The sequence below is a fragment of the Oncorhynchus masou genome, chromosome 9, assembly GCF_036934945.1.
Source record: "Oncorhynchus masou masou isolate Uvic2021 chromosome 9, UVic_Omas_1.1, whole genome shotgun sequence".
NCBI lineage: Eukaryota > Metazoa > Chordata > Actinopteri > Salmoniformes > Salmonidae > Oncorhynchus > Oncorhynchus masou.
Window position 1 is genome coordinate 63510381 of NC_088220.1, and position 15567 is coordinate 63525947.

Here is a 15567-nt window from a genome sequence, read left to right on the forward strand (position 1 = left end):
AAATCCTCAGAGGTAGTAATCACACAGGTGGGGAGAGGGGTATTCTTCTTACCAAACCACACGACCTTTGTTTTGGAGGTGTTCAGAACAAGGTGAAGGCAGAGGAAGCTTGTTGGACACTAAGAAAGCTTTGTTGTAGAGGATTTACCACAAAATCCGGGGAGCCGCCACCTGAGTATAAGACTGTATCATCTGCATATAAATGGATGAGAGAGCTTCCTACTGCCTGAGATATGCTGTTGAAACTCTACAGCCTTAAAAATGAGCTTTGTAGTTTGGCTATAAACAGGGACAATATAAGCTGAAAACATGACAGTAGCAAGGATGACCTTTGGGTTCAAGTTCTTTTTCTGTCAGCAATTTATTTGTCTTGTCTGACAGCCACAGTAGCAGGTTATCTGTCCCTGTCTATGAGCTCTTTTTATTTCGGCTCAATGTTAATAGATCACTAAATGTGTGAGGAATCAGCACATTTACTTTTACCTCAGACACCAATCAATGCTGGTGTGGCCCCACAGAGAGAGGAGGACTAAATGGGAGCATTGTTGAGCTCACTTACTGTACAGGTACCTCATCCTCGTCCAGATATAGAAGACCACAATCCCCTTCAGTGCTATAAAAGATTGCATCTCACCTGAAGAACAACGATTTACAGTTGAAGTCAGAGGTTTGCATTCACCTTAGCCAAATACTTTTAAACTCAGTTTTTCACAATTCCTGACATTTAATCTTAGTAAGAATTTCCTGTTTTCGGTCAGTTAGGATCACCACTTTATTTTAAGAATGTGAAATGTCAGAATAATAGTAGAGAGAATTATTTATCTCAGCTTTTATTTATTTCATCAAATCCCCACTGGGTCAGAAGTTTATGTACACTCAATTAGTATATGGCAGCATTGCCTTTAAATTGTTTAACTTGGGTCAAACGTTTCAGGTAGATATCCACAAGCTTCCCACAATAAGTTGGGTGAATTTTGGCCAATTCCTCCTGACAGAGCTGGTGTAACTGAGTCAGGTTTGTAGGCCTCTTTGCTCGCATAAGCTTTTTCAGTTCTGCCCACATATTTACTATAGGTTTGAGGTCAGGGCTTTGTGATGGCCACTCCAATACCTAGACTTTGTTGTCATTAGGCCATTTTACCACAACTTTAGAAGTATGCCTGGGGTCATTGTCCATTTGGAAGACCCATTTGCGACCAAACTTTAACTTCCTGACTGATGTCTTGAGATGTTGCTTCAATATATTCACATCATTTTCTTTCCTCATAATTTTCCTTCCTTTTGTGAAGTGCACCAGTCCCTCCTGCAGCAAAGCACCCCCACAACATGACGCTGCCACCCCTGTGCTTCACGGTTGGGATGATGTTCTTCGGGTTGCAAGCCTCCCCCTTTTTCCTCCAAACATAACAATTGTAGCCAAACAGTTCTATTTCTGTTTCATCAGAGCAGAGGACATTTCTCCAAAAAGTACGATCATTGTCCCCATGTGCAGTTACAAACTGTAGTCTGGCTTTTTTATGGCGGTTATGGAGCAGTGGCTTCTTCCTTGCTGAGCAGTCTTTCAGGTTATGTCGATATAGGTCTCGTTTTACTGTGGATATAGATACTTTTGTACCTGTTTCCTCCAGCATCTTCACAAGATCCTTTGCTGTTGTTCTGGGACTGATTTGCACTTTTCACACCAAAGAACGTTCATCTCTAGGAGACAGAATGCATCTCCTTCCTGAACGGTATGATGGCTGTGTGGTCCCATGGTGTTTATACGTGAGTACTATTGTTTATACAGATGAACGTGGTACCTTCAGGCATTTGGAAATTGCTCCCAAGGATGAACCTTGAGGTCTTCGCTGATTTCTTTTGATTTTCCCATGATGTCAAGCAACGACGCACAGAGTTTGAAGGTAGGCCTTGAAATACATCAACAGGTACACCTCCAATTGACTCAAATTATGTCAATTAGCCTGTCAGAAGCCATGACATCATTTTCTGGAATTTTTCAAGCTGTTTAAAGGCACAGTCATCTTAGTGTATGTAAACTTTTGACCCACTGGAATTGTGATACAGTGAATTATAAGTGAAATAATCTGTCTGTAAACAATTGTTGGAAAAATGACTTGTGTCATGCACAAAGTAGATGCCCTAACTGACTTGCCAAAACTATAGTTTGTTAACAAGACATAGGTGGAGTGGTTGAAAAATGAGTTTTAATGACTCCAACCTAAGTGTATGTAAACTTCCGACTTCAACTGTACATTTATATGTATTCATATGTATACAACAGTGGAGGCTGGTGAGAGGAGCTATAGGAGGACAGGGTCATTTTAATGGCTGCAATGGATAAATGGAACTGTATCAAATACAACAAACCAATATAAACAACATTTGACTCCATTCCATTTACTGTTTCCTGCCTACCATCCAAATGATAACTCCACATGGAATAAGGACAGGTCTGATAAATGTGTTGTTCCAATCAGAAGATAAACAGAGGACCACATGGAACAGGTCTACTGTACACTACACCAGCAGACATCGGCTATGTAATTATCTAAAGCCTACAGTACATATCCATAACCCCTCCTATGGAAATAATGGAAATGTGTAGCTACTGTTCTCTATAAATGTAGGATACTATAGGCCTACTACTTACAAAGCTCTAATGTTGATCACAAGTAACAAATACTTCAAGAGCCCCCATTGGGTCTACTTTGCTTGTTTAAATTGGTTTAGAACTTGAACAAATACTAGTCTGGCCCTTTGCCACCTAATGTGAAACCTAAGTTATCTATTATAATATGAGTAAAGAGAAGAGCTTCACACTCAATCAACCATGGCGTCTGTCTTGTCCCTCTCTGACAGCTTGAAGCAGCTACAGTCACCTTCCACTCTGAGTGTGTGTTGTCACCAGACATGACTCTTACCTCGTGACAAATGATGATGATCTTCACAAGAGGAAATCAAGGTTATTTCTTGATTTCAAATAAGACACACAATAATATCATTAAATATTGACTGAAGATTTGTTTGAATAATAGCAGTACTGAAGTATTTCCACAGTCACTTATGAAAACAACTGTTGTCATAACCGACAGTTGACCGTAACAAACACCAGATTAGGTCTACCGACAGTTGATTGTAACAAACACCAGATTAGGTCAACATACAGTTGATTGTAACAAACACCAGATTAGGTCTACTGACAGTTGATTTTAACAAACACCAGATTAGGTCAACAGACCTAATTGTAACAAACACCAGATTAGGTCAACAGACAGTTGATTGTAACAAACACCAGATTAGGTCAACAGACAGTTGATTGTAACAAACACCAGATTAGGTCAACAGACAGTTGATTGTAACAAACACCAGATTAGGTCAACACACAGTTGATTGTAACAAACACCAGATTAGGTCAACACAGTTGATTGTAACAAACACCAGATTAGGTCAACAGACAGTTGACAGTAACAAACACCAGATTAGGTCAACAGACAGTTGACTGAGACAAACCCCAGATTACGTCTACCGACAGTTGATTGTAACAAACACCAGATTAGGTCAACAGACAGTTGACAGTAACAAACACCAGATTAGATCAACAGACAGTTGACTGTGACAAATCCCAGATTACGTCTACCGACAGTTGACTGTAACAAACACCAGATTAGGTCAACAGACAGTTGACTGTAACAAACACCAGATTTGGTCAACCGACAGTTGATTGTAACGATCACCAGATTGGGTCAACGACAGTCTCTATCAATGGGAAAGCATCTTAAAGGTCTTGGCCGGTGGTCCTTTGGCCTGGTGAAAACAGTTTCTGATATTCTCTATCATGTAGGATAATGTGTACCCATCTCTGACACTTTTCTGTTGGTAACTGATTCATTTTAATGGGTATGTTTTTGTGTGTTATCGTTGGCATCACTATTGTACCAAGTGAAGCGTGTAGTGCCATGATGATCACTGGGGGTCAGGGAGAATGTAGACAGATCCACCTGACAGTGATCAGGATGAGGATGAGTGCCAATGGAAGTGCCCAGATCAGCCCCCTCCCATTACCACCCCCTAACCCCCCTCTGCTCCCCCCACCTCCATGGACTCTGCCCGCTCTGTCTCCACGCTCCTCTGCTCATCCCTTAAATTAATTCATCTGCACATCTCTGTCCCTTTAACACCACATTAACCCCGGCCACGGGAGGCATCCTGTTGGAAATAAATGTCCCTATGTGACTCAACAGTGCAACATCAGTTTGACCTTTCCAACTCTACCCCTCAGCACCCCCTGGCTTTAGGCATGTTTCATCTGAATTTCTACACAGGGCCAATGCGTAACATACCCAACTGCCTGCTCATCGCTCCCTGCTCTCTAACATTTCACAGGGACCAGGTGTATGGGGAATGGGGAACAGGGGTTTTGAGATGGGGGCTTTGTGTCACTGTGCACCATCATTTCAACCCCCCTAGTTCAAGAAAATACATTCACAAAACCTTGCTAAACATGTGCTGTTGTGTAATGATAAAATATGTCTATTATTTCCATAGAGAGGGATGTCATTGAGCTGGGTCATGCTACACTGGCTGCTATCTGGAGGACAGAGAGGGTGTATTAGCGATGACTCAGGACAAGTCATACAGTACAGATTGAGACATGGTGACTGCACAGCTGCATCAGTAGCCCCTACCTGTGTGACTCCCCAGCCCCCCTGGCTCCCCCGAACCCCCACATGATCCCCTCAGTCTCACATCACACACACACACACACACACACACACACACACACACACACACACACACACACACACACACACACACACACACACATACTGTCATACAAACATTGAGAACAATATGGGTAAGTAACAACTAAATGAGATAAAAGATCACTTTTATAACACCTTTGAAATTGTAGCAGAGCAATCTAGAACCCACACATTATCTCTGACGCAACTTGTATTTTCTTGTAACTAAACATAAAGTATATTACTTTTGTCAGTATTTCTGTCCAAGCACACTATACCTCACCACTGTTTAAATGCTTCGAACCATTGCCCTCAAGAGGCATACAGTACATGTTAGATTCCAACACTATAGGGAAACTGTACTGTACTGTGTATTTGAGGATGTTTCCTATTCAGGAATCATTTACATAAATCTTCAATCTTGGAAACTTTTACCAGGAAAGGGTGAACAGCACTGATGGCTTGGCTGGCGGACTGTTTCAGTGCCTCTGCCTCCACTTCAGAGCAGTGCAGTGTAGGCCCTGCAGCCTGGGAGGCAGGGGACATCGAGCGGAGCCACACTTTCACAGTCTGTCCCACTCATAAAGAGTTGCATGGTTTTATGACCCCGTTGCTCAACATCATATGTCTCCACTGCCTGGATGTAGCCTGAGATAAGGCTGAGGAGAGAATGAGCCATGTGCTGAGCTCTCTGGCTACTCTCTCACTACTCACAGTTACACTACTCACAGTTACACTACTCACAGTTGAGTAGTACTGTACACTACACCAGCAGACATCGGCTATGTAATTATCTAAAGCCTACAGTACATATCCATAACCCCTCCTATGGAAATAATGGAAATGTGTAGCTACTGTTCTCTATAAATGTAGGATACTATAGGCCTACTACTTACAAAGCTCTAATGTTGATCACAAGTAACAAATACTTCAAGAGCCCCCATTGGGTCTACTTTGCTTGCTTAAATTGGTTTAGAACTTGAACAAATACTAGTCTGGCCCTTTGCCACCTAATGTGAAACCTAAGTTATCTATTATAATATGAGTAAAGAGAAGAGCTTCACACTCAATCAACCTTGGCGTCTGTCTTGTCCCTCTCTGACAGCTTGAAGCAGCTACAGTCACCTTCCACTCTGAGTGTGTGTTGTCACCAAACATGACTCTTACCTCGTGACAAATGACGATGAACTTCAATTAGATCAGAGAGAGGAGAGAGAAAATTCAAGATACAACGACAGCCCAGTATTGGAAATTGCTACTGCCAACTACACCAACAAAAGAGCCCACTGAATGAGACTTGTCTGATCCTGGCTCATAACAACAGCAGTCTATTTCATACCATGGCCTACTTACATTTCTTTATCAGAGGACAGGTCAACCAATAGCCCACTATACTGACCCTTTGCCATTTAGAACATTTCACTTCAATGAAAGGGGGACGGTAAAACCACTGAAATGCCCTTGTTGCTTGCAGATTCTATAAATCATGTCTTTATGATAAGCTAATTGCCTTCTCCTTGACAGCAGCTTGCAGTGAGGGCAGTTAAAGGGGCAGGATTACAAGACGATGGCCTATAAAGAGTTTAGCTCAGATTGTAAGTGGGTGTGAGGGAGGGAGGGAGAGGGAGGGAGGGAGGACTGGTGACTGGCTTTAGGTCAATAACAACTATTTTTTCTTCTGGATAATCTGAGACAGATAGCTACTTACTGTATCCCTGTGAACTATTCAAATATTCACTATTACCACATTGATAATCATAATTTATCAAGGAAAAGTCTGTCTGTCTGTCTCTCGCTCTGAGTGTGTGTGTGTGTGTGTGTGTGTGTGTGTGTGTGTGTGTGTGTGTGTGTGTGTGTGTGTGTGTGTGTGTGTGTGTGTGTGTGTGTGTGTGTGTGTGTGTGTGTGTGTGTGTGTGTGTGTGTGTGTGTGTGTGTGTGGACAAGGTAATAAAAGTGCAGCTATCTATCAAATACAAGTATTGCGGCCCCATGAAAGACAGCCTTTTCAACCTTTAACCTGTTTCCCACCTCGTCATGCAACATGTTGGCTAATCCCATCAAGACAGAAATCAGATTGGAGCTTCTTTTCACAAGTGTTTTAAAGTTGTTTGCTTTCTCCTTTATAGATTCATTTTATGATCACCTTTGCACTATAAAAACCATATCAGTGGGAGAACTGCTTGGATCCAGGGGTAAGTAAAACTGCTGAAACTGCTAAATACAATACATGGGAATATATCGCACTGAACAACCACAGACTGTTCCATAGTGATGCACAACATGTGAATGTTGTTTTGAAATTCCTCTCACCCTCTCATACACCATGACCAGTAATTCCCCCAGAGATGCCTAACTTGTGTCTTTTCATTAGTCTGAATGGGTTTATTAATGAGTTCATAACACATGAGTGATACTGGACCAGAGAGAAACTGCATAGCGTGACTGCCTCAGACTACTTCCTGCATTGCTTTGCAAAGAGCCTCATGGCTGTTGGCTGCCCAATCCATTCAGAGGAAGCCATTAGAACAAACGACTCTCGGGGGCAGCAAAGCAGACCGGGCATGACATTTAGAAATATAATCACCTCCCAGTCCCCTATGCAAGGACAAACCACACACACTGTCTGCATACAAACACAATGAAGACAAGGTGAGGTGAGGGACTTCTACTGATATCCCCATGCAAGGTCCTTGTTTAATCTACAAGGCTTCTGGACAGGTCCAGAATGAGAGATTAGACAATGAGGAAACTCTTGAGGAAGAAAGCCAACATTAGTTTTGAAACAGAAACTATCCCGATTCCCTTTACATACACTACCTGTTTCTTCCTGCCTCTCGACCAAACGCATCCACTCTGTTCTCCCTCACTCTCTCTCGCGCTCTTTGTCTTTCCCACTGGTGGCATCAGAAACTGTTAATGATTATTACCTTGTTCTGTTTCAGAGCCACCAGGCTGCCAGCTGACACCTGAGGGTGTGGAAAGGGGCTATTCCTCTTCATCCCAGGGTAACCCAGTGAGCCTAGAGAAGAATGATGTCAACTCTCTCATGGCTTTGTCACGTCCATTGTCCGGAGAGGACATAATCCCAGTAGCTGGATCCCTGATGTTACACCCGTGAGTCCTGCTCTTGCTATGAACCATTTATTGTCCAATAGAAGAAATAGGATCCTTGTTTTTTTGTGGTCAGTCTACTAACCAAGGAATTGTATTGTTTGTGTATTCCAGAAAAAAGGTACATACACTACTGTTCAAGTTTTAGAACACCTACTCATTCAAAGGTTTTTCTTTATTTTTACTATTCACTACATAGTAGAATAATAGTGAAGACATCAATACTATGAAATAACACATATGGAATCATGTAGCAACCAATATCTTATATTTGAGATTCTTCAAATAGCCACCCTTTGCCTTGTTGACAGCTTTTAAGAATCTCAAAAATAAAATATATTTTGTTTAATACTTTTTGGTTTACATGATTCCATGTGTTATTTCATAGTTTTGATCTTCTTCACTATTATTCTACTATGTAGTGAATAGTAAAAAATAAAGAAAAACCATTGAATGAGTCAGTGTTCAGTGACCAGTAGTGTATATTTTTCCCTTGTACACTGTCTGTCATCTTGACAAAACCATATTTTGATATCAAACTACTTAGAAAGGATGTCACTTATGTTGTTATTTTACATTTCTCTTCCTAAGACCATGACCATAGACGACCTGCAGGAACAGTCAGTGAAGGCGATTGACTGGGTGGTCAGTGTAGTCAATTAAGTGGTTCTACCTGCTATAGCCTTGTACCAGAGATGACATCAGCACTGGGCAAGATGGATGACCTCACTTTGGTCCACTTCTTTTGATGGCCGTGAAACCAGGAGACAATTTCTGTGACGATAATGGACCATGCCCTCTTCACATCTAAATTGGAGAGCCAAAGTGAGTTCCTCTCCGCAGAGGAGAAATCGGAGCTGGTCAAGGTGGTCGTTGGAATTATCGTTGACTAGCCTGGTTGCCTCTGCCCGGATGAGAACAGCGTCTCTGCAGAGTCATTGGTTGACAAAGTGATAGTGGCTTGTAACATTATCATGGTACTTAGAAATGATTATACAGTGCAGAAAACAATTATTGAGGAGGAAGAGGAGGGCATGGAGACGACCCCCTGCTGGTATGTTGCCTGAACCACACTTTGGTAAAGGATGCTGCCAGTTAGCTTGAGGTCATGAGAGCTCATCCTCAGGTCATCCCAATCCAGTCCACCATTGGTGAGGCAGTGCTGGGGAGAACTAAGGTACGGGATGCATATAAAGCCAGTCCTATTTCAGCCCAGTCTGATACATTGGCTGCTGTATGTATCACACACACACCAACCAATACTTCTCCTGAGTCGTTAATAATGTGCTGATGACAATATTGAGGTTAGTGACCCATAGCAACACCATTAATCACACAATACACCCATCGTATGATTGTAATAAATATGCTATAGATTATGTCTCAGTCATGTGCACATCCTTTATTTTGTGTTGTGTAAAAAAAAAGGACAAATTTGATACAGGAAGGATACATACTCCATATTGTTTGCTCCTAAATCAGCATGGTGAACAGAGCTGGAGCAGAGGATTTTCAATGTAAAATATGAGCTAATCAACATACAGCACCCATGAGTGACAGGTGAAACAGATCAGTCTCACTCCCACTCTCCCAGTCCATGACAGACTAATCTTTTCCTGCAGAGCCTATGATTTGTCTTCTTCTACCACCATCTAGTGGCTATTTAGTGTATGACGTTTCTAGAGTAGAGCCTGAATTATTAGATCAAATCAACAACAAAAATGGAACATGTGCCGAATACAACAGGTCTTCCCGTGAAATGCTTACTTACAAGCCCTTAACCAACAATAGGTTAAGGGCAGTAATAATCTAAGTATTAAAAAATGTATAATGATCAACATAAACGTGTGGCTAACCGGTTAAGACATGGAACGTGCACAGGACAGGCCTGAATGGACATTGTGACGTAAAATGCATCGCTTATGGAGGGAAATGTCCATACTGTAATCATTTGAGCTATTAAGCCAGCTAGTTGAGTAGACTGAGTCGGTATAGGCTACCTTGACCTTGATGTGCAAGACAAGTCATTGCGATGATGATATTTTGCAAGTGTATATACACCATACATACAAAAGTACGTGGACATTAGTGGTTTCAGCTATTTCAGCCACACCCGTTGCTGACAGGTGTAAAAAAAAATTGAGCACACAGCAATACAATCTCCATAGACAAACATTGGCAGTAGAATGGCCTTACTGAAGAGCTCAGTGACTTTCAATGTGTCACCGTCATATGATGCCACCTTTCCAACAAGTCAGTTCATCAAATTTCTGCCCTGCTAGAGATGCCCCTGTATGTGGTGTTATTGTGACATGGAAACATCTAGAAGTAACAACGGCTCAGCTGCGAAGTGGTAGGGAACACAAGCTCACAGAACGGGACAGTCGAGTGCTGAAGAGAGCAGAGTGTAAAAATCGTCTTTCCTCGGTTGCAACGCTCACTACCGAGTTCCAAACTGCCTCTGGAAGCAACATCAGCATAAGAACTGTTCGTCAGGAGCTTCATGAAAGGGGTTTCCATGGCCGAGCAGTCGCACACAAACCTAAGATCACAATGCGCAATGCCAAGCGTCAGCTGGAGTGGTGTAAGCTTGCCGCCATTGGACTCTGGAGCAGTGGAAACGTGTTCTCTGGAGGGAGGAATCACGCTTCACCATTTGGCAGTCCAGCGGGCGATTCTGGGTTTGGCGGATGTTAGAAGATTGCTACCTGCCCCAATGCATAGTGCCAACTGTAACGTTTGGTGGAGGAGGAATAATGGTTGGGGCTGTTTTTCATGGTTCTTAACGCTACAGCATACAATGACATTCTAGACGATTCTGTGCTTCCAACTTTTTGGCAACAGTTGTGGAAAGGCCATTTTTCTGTTTTAGCTTGACAATGCCCACGTGCACAAAGCGAGATCCATACAGAAATGGTTTGTCAAGATCGGTGTGGGAAGAACTTGCCTGGCCTGCACAGAGCCCTGACCTCAACCCCAACGAATGACTTTGGAATGAATTGGAACGCCGACTGCGAGTCAGGCCTAATCGCCCAACATCAGTGCCTCACTAATGCTCTTATGGCTGAATGGAAGCAAGTCCCCGCAGCAAAGGGGGGGAACAACTCTTTAATACCCATGATTTTGGAATGAGATATACAATGAGCAGGTGTCCACATACTTCTGATCATGTTGTGAATGAACACAGCTGCCACTTCATTAAAGCTGGTAGATGCAGTTTCTCATAGCAAACTAATCTTTATTACAGGCTATAGGTTCACTCATCACTGCATTCTCTACCAGAAACGTGGTTGGCCCGTTTGTGTCACGTTGGTCAATACATCGCTATGTTCCAATTTATAATGCCCTTTTACAAAAACTCCCACTGTACCTAACATCATTAGGCCTAATAACCTTAGACATATGAGTTACCCAGTCATTCAGGGCAGGTGGGGCAGAGCCTGTTTTGAGCCCCACCTGTTTAGCAAAAACAAACACTTAAAAAAAAAATACTATTTTTTTTTTTTACAAATGTGTTGCCTGTTTTGCATGTTATTTTGGCACTAATGTGTCACATGTCAGTTTGCAAACAATGCAAAAATATATATTTGAGTTAATTATATAAAGCGGCATACAAACATCTCTTTTTTGCTTTCTTGAGTACGGCAGCTCCCAAATGTAGGTGTTTCAGCCATGCTCAGTGCTTTCTGTGATGATGGGGCAGCCAGTGGAAAATCCAGAGCGTAGGGGTTGGTAATGTTCTCTAATTGCACGGTGATTGGCTCAGTGTTCTGTCACTCATGGGGACACTATGCCACCGCAAAATCTACAGGGGAGAGCTCAAAAATTAAATCCCTTTGGGTGCTGCCATAGATTTACATTTGAAGTGCCCATCCAAGAACGCTCAAGGTCATTTGCCACAGATAAAATGAAGTCAAATCACATATCTACCGTAGCTTTGATTGGACTGATGTCAACATCATACTTTCAAAATCTTAGCTAGTAAACTAGACAAGCAGTCATCATCATAAATCAAGTTGACAATCTACTTGCAAATCCTTTTAAATCCTTTTCATATGAAGACAAATTATAGATAAAACATTGGTGCTCATCGGCCATTGGACATAAACATTACACAACAAGTTTGAAATCTCAAATTCAATAATGAGGGGTTTGAAAGGAATCAGTGGCTAACTGCAAGCGTTGCAAAGCAATCACTAGCCCGGTATTCAGTGGAGAGTGTGTGTGGTCCAAGTGTGGATTTAATGGTCTCTTTTCCAAGCTTAAAAGGATAAACATTCACATGCAACACCATGGGCCAGAAAAGGTTGAAAACATTGGCCATGCTGTCATTCCAGCATAACTTCTGCCGTGTTCAAAACAACTGGAAACTCTGAAATCTCAGAGTTCAGTGAGTTCAAGACAACTAGGAACTCTGACAACAAGCTCCGACTGGGAAATACGTTTTGAACGGTCATCCAACTCGGAATTCCAAGTCGAGAACTCAGGCCTCTTTCTAGAGCTCAGACCTGAAGATCACTGACGTCATGATTCAACCTTGTTCCCAGCTGTTTTGAAAGCACCATAAATCCAGAGAATGACAGATTTTGATGACATTTGCCGACAAGAAGGACCGCCGCCCCACCTTCCTGTTAAAGTGAGTACAGCACAACAAGTTGAGTCAAAAAATTTATTGTATGCTGCTGCATAAATTATGTAATATGCCAGGGAGATATGAATACTGTAGCTAAGAAAGTCACAGTGTATGCTGTGTAGTAAGCTGTTAGTAGCTCATGTGCCTCACCCCAATAATTTGGTATATTCCCACCTCATAACTTAGCCTACTGTTCTGACTTGGTGGTGCACATGTAGCCTATAGACTGTTTTAGAGAAATGTCATCATAGAATATCGTAAGAGCTTTCATTGTCTGCTTATATGCCCCCTTTATTACAGTTTTGACTTGGTGTACAGGGAGAATACTGTAAGAATGGCCCATGTTCTGAATTATGTCACTGTACATTTCAAAAGTACGTAAATTCGAATCTGGTATCAGGATAAATATAACAATGAGTCACTGATTTTATATGGTGTAATTTTTATTAGCTAAGTAATAAATGGCAAATGCAACTTTCGTATATACGGGCTCTCTGTAATACCACGCAGGGCAGAACAGAGAACTGACAGGATGTACGTAAACAGTTGTTCTTATACTGTGATAGACATAGTTCCAACCCGTCTGTTGGCCTATCACAGTAGAGACTGGGCGTGGTTTAAACTTGCCCAGCCTATCGCAGGTGCTCAGGTGGGTCCCCGCCTCTTGGCGCTTCTTGGAGTCCTCCCTCCGTCGATGTATAGATCCTTACTGTTCTGGTATCGCAGCCTAGTTATAACAGTTGCTCAGTTCCTGCTATTGTGTTGTTCAGTATTTTTCCATCTCAGTTAAACCTTGTGATGACCACCCCTCCATATCACAACTTTGCAAGTCACACCATGTGCTCAATATTGTTACATACAAACACAAGGACAAAGCATCTGCTGGGCTGTTATCTACAGTTTTGCAACACACTAACAGGCAAGTAGCAAGCAGTTGTTTAATCTCATAATGATGCTCCAGTGCACAAATGCAGACACCTCACACAACCAACATCAAATAATATTTAATCATATATATACTAATGGCTATAATGTAAAATACAGAATCCAACAGGCCTTAGCTCGCTCATTGAATAAAACAATAAAAGGTCCTACTATGAGTATTTCGAATTTACTTTGGATTAGACTCTGTGTGGAGATTCAACAGGTAGGCTATGCAACTATGCAATATAACTATGTGCGACGCAGATGCGACGCAGAACTAGAACTAGCCGTACCGGTAATAAAGCTGTAGGTCGAGTGTGAAATCTTGGACTGAGCTCAAATTCAAATAATATTTTCCAGTGAGGGAGCTTTTCTTGTGGGGTCATTCACGAAATACTGTAGGCTGGCAGAACAAGCATGTGTCAGCACCATGGAGATCAGCGCTATGACTGGGCATTAAAAAAAGAACCTCATCATCAACGCTGCTACCATTGTGCTGAATGGTACCTGATCGATTTGTAAAGCGATCTGAAATGGTCTACACGTCACTTTAAATTATTTTACGTTTTAGACATGGAACATAACTTCCATTTATTTCTTAGGGTTTTGAAAATATAGAGCTATTTCTGTGGATAATAATATGGTTAAATAGATTTAATATGTGATTAAAAAGGCATTCATTTCTTTGGTGGGTAGGTGGATGAGGGGCGTGGTCAAGATGCGGAGTTGTACGTGACGCAATAATGTCAGACATTAAACGTCATAATGCAACCGATAGAGATCTTATTAATTTGTATTATAATTCCTAATTCTATGAAGCAACCTTCATGTAATGCCAGTTGTAGTTGAATTTTGTAGACATTGCAGGCAAAAACTGAATAGCTTTTTCTGTGTTTTGGAAAGGACCAAGGTTGATGCACTTCTGTGTAAGTAATACAAAATGTGGCACCCATTCAAACCCCTGCTTTGTGTTTTGTTGATTCCTCTATATCATTTCCCTGGGTTTGTTTTACAGGTCTTGTTTGGATAAACTGCTGCAGAAATGGAGGAAAACTGTAAATCTAAGAAATTACAGAGTCCCAAGCTCAAAGTAAGTCTCACTAACTTGTTAATTAACTGTCAAAAGTTGCTTCATGTGCTGTAATGTATCTTGCCCTGTTGTGGGACCATTACACTGTTATAAGCACTCATGTAACTTCATATGGATGGAGTGCGTGTAGTGGCAGTTGTAAAAATAAAAGCCAACTCTATAGACAGCAAAATACAGGTTGAGAGACTTGAAAGTTGCTGTTAAATGATTTATTACTCACAAGTTAATTGTCCATTGTCACACTGATCCAGGTGGGTAAATGGTCAAATAAAGCATTGTAATCCAGATGAGGTTATGCTATTCTGACAGGTGAACCAACAACAAGCCACACTAGATGTTATAATAAAAAATATATATCCATATACATACAGGTAACTGCCAAAATCATGCAAACACTTGAGTAAATGAAGGATATAACGTGTATTGAAAGCTGATGTTTCCACACATTTGTGGCTCCTGAGTTAATTAAACAATTAACATCCCATCATGCTTGGGGTCATGTATAAAACGCTGGGCAGGCCATTATATTGGCTACCATGGCTATGCCCCCATAGGATGACAATTCCTCCATCCATAGGGCATGAATGGTCACTGAATGGTTTGATGAGCATGAAAACAATGTAAACCATATGCCATGGCTGTCTCAGTCACCAGATCTCAACCCAGTTTGACACTTAAGGGAGATTCTGGATCGGCGCCTGAGACAGCGTTTTCCACAATCAACAAAACATCCAATGATGGAATTTATTGTGGAAGAATGTTGTTCCATCCCTCCAATAGAGTCACACACATTTGTAGAATCTATGCCAAGGTGCATTGAAGCTGTTGTGGCTCATTGTGGCCCAATGCCCTATAAAGACACTTCACACTTGTTAGTGTTTCCTTTATTTTGGCAGATACCTGTATTCACCATAATAAGACAGTTTCCATACAATTCTATACACAATAAGTACTTCTATATTAATGATATATTTCTATCCAATCCTCAGTCAACCAAACAATTCCCATACATTTGATTTTCTATACACAAAATGACTCTTACATACCAGACCCATTATTATTACGGC

General features: G+C 41.6%; 1 long non-coding RNA gene across 1 annotated transcript; it reads left to right on the top strand.

Moving 5' to 3' along the window:
- Window positions 1-6816: 6816 nt before the first annotated feature.
- Window positions 6817-9184, top strand: LOC135545287 (uncharacterized). Its single transcript, XR_010456447.1, has 3 exons — window positions 6817-6934; window positions 7685-7856; window positions 8445-9184. It is a non-coding gene; the product is annotated as an uncharacterized LOC135545287 (long non-coding RNA).
- The last annotated feature ends 6383 nt before the right edge of the window (window positions 9185-15567 follow it).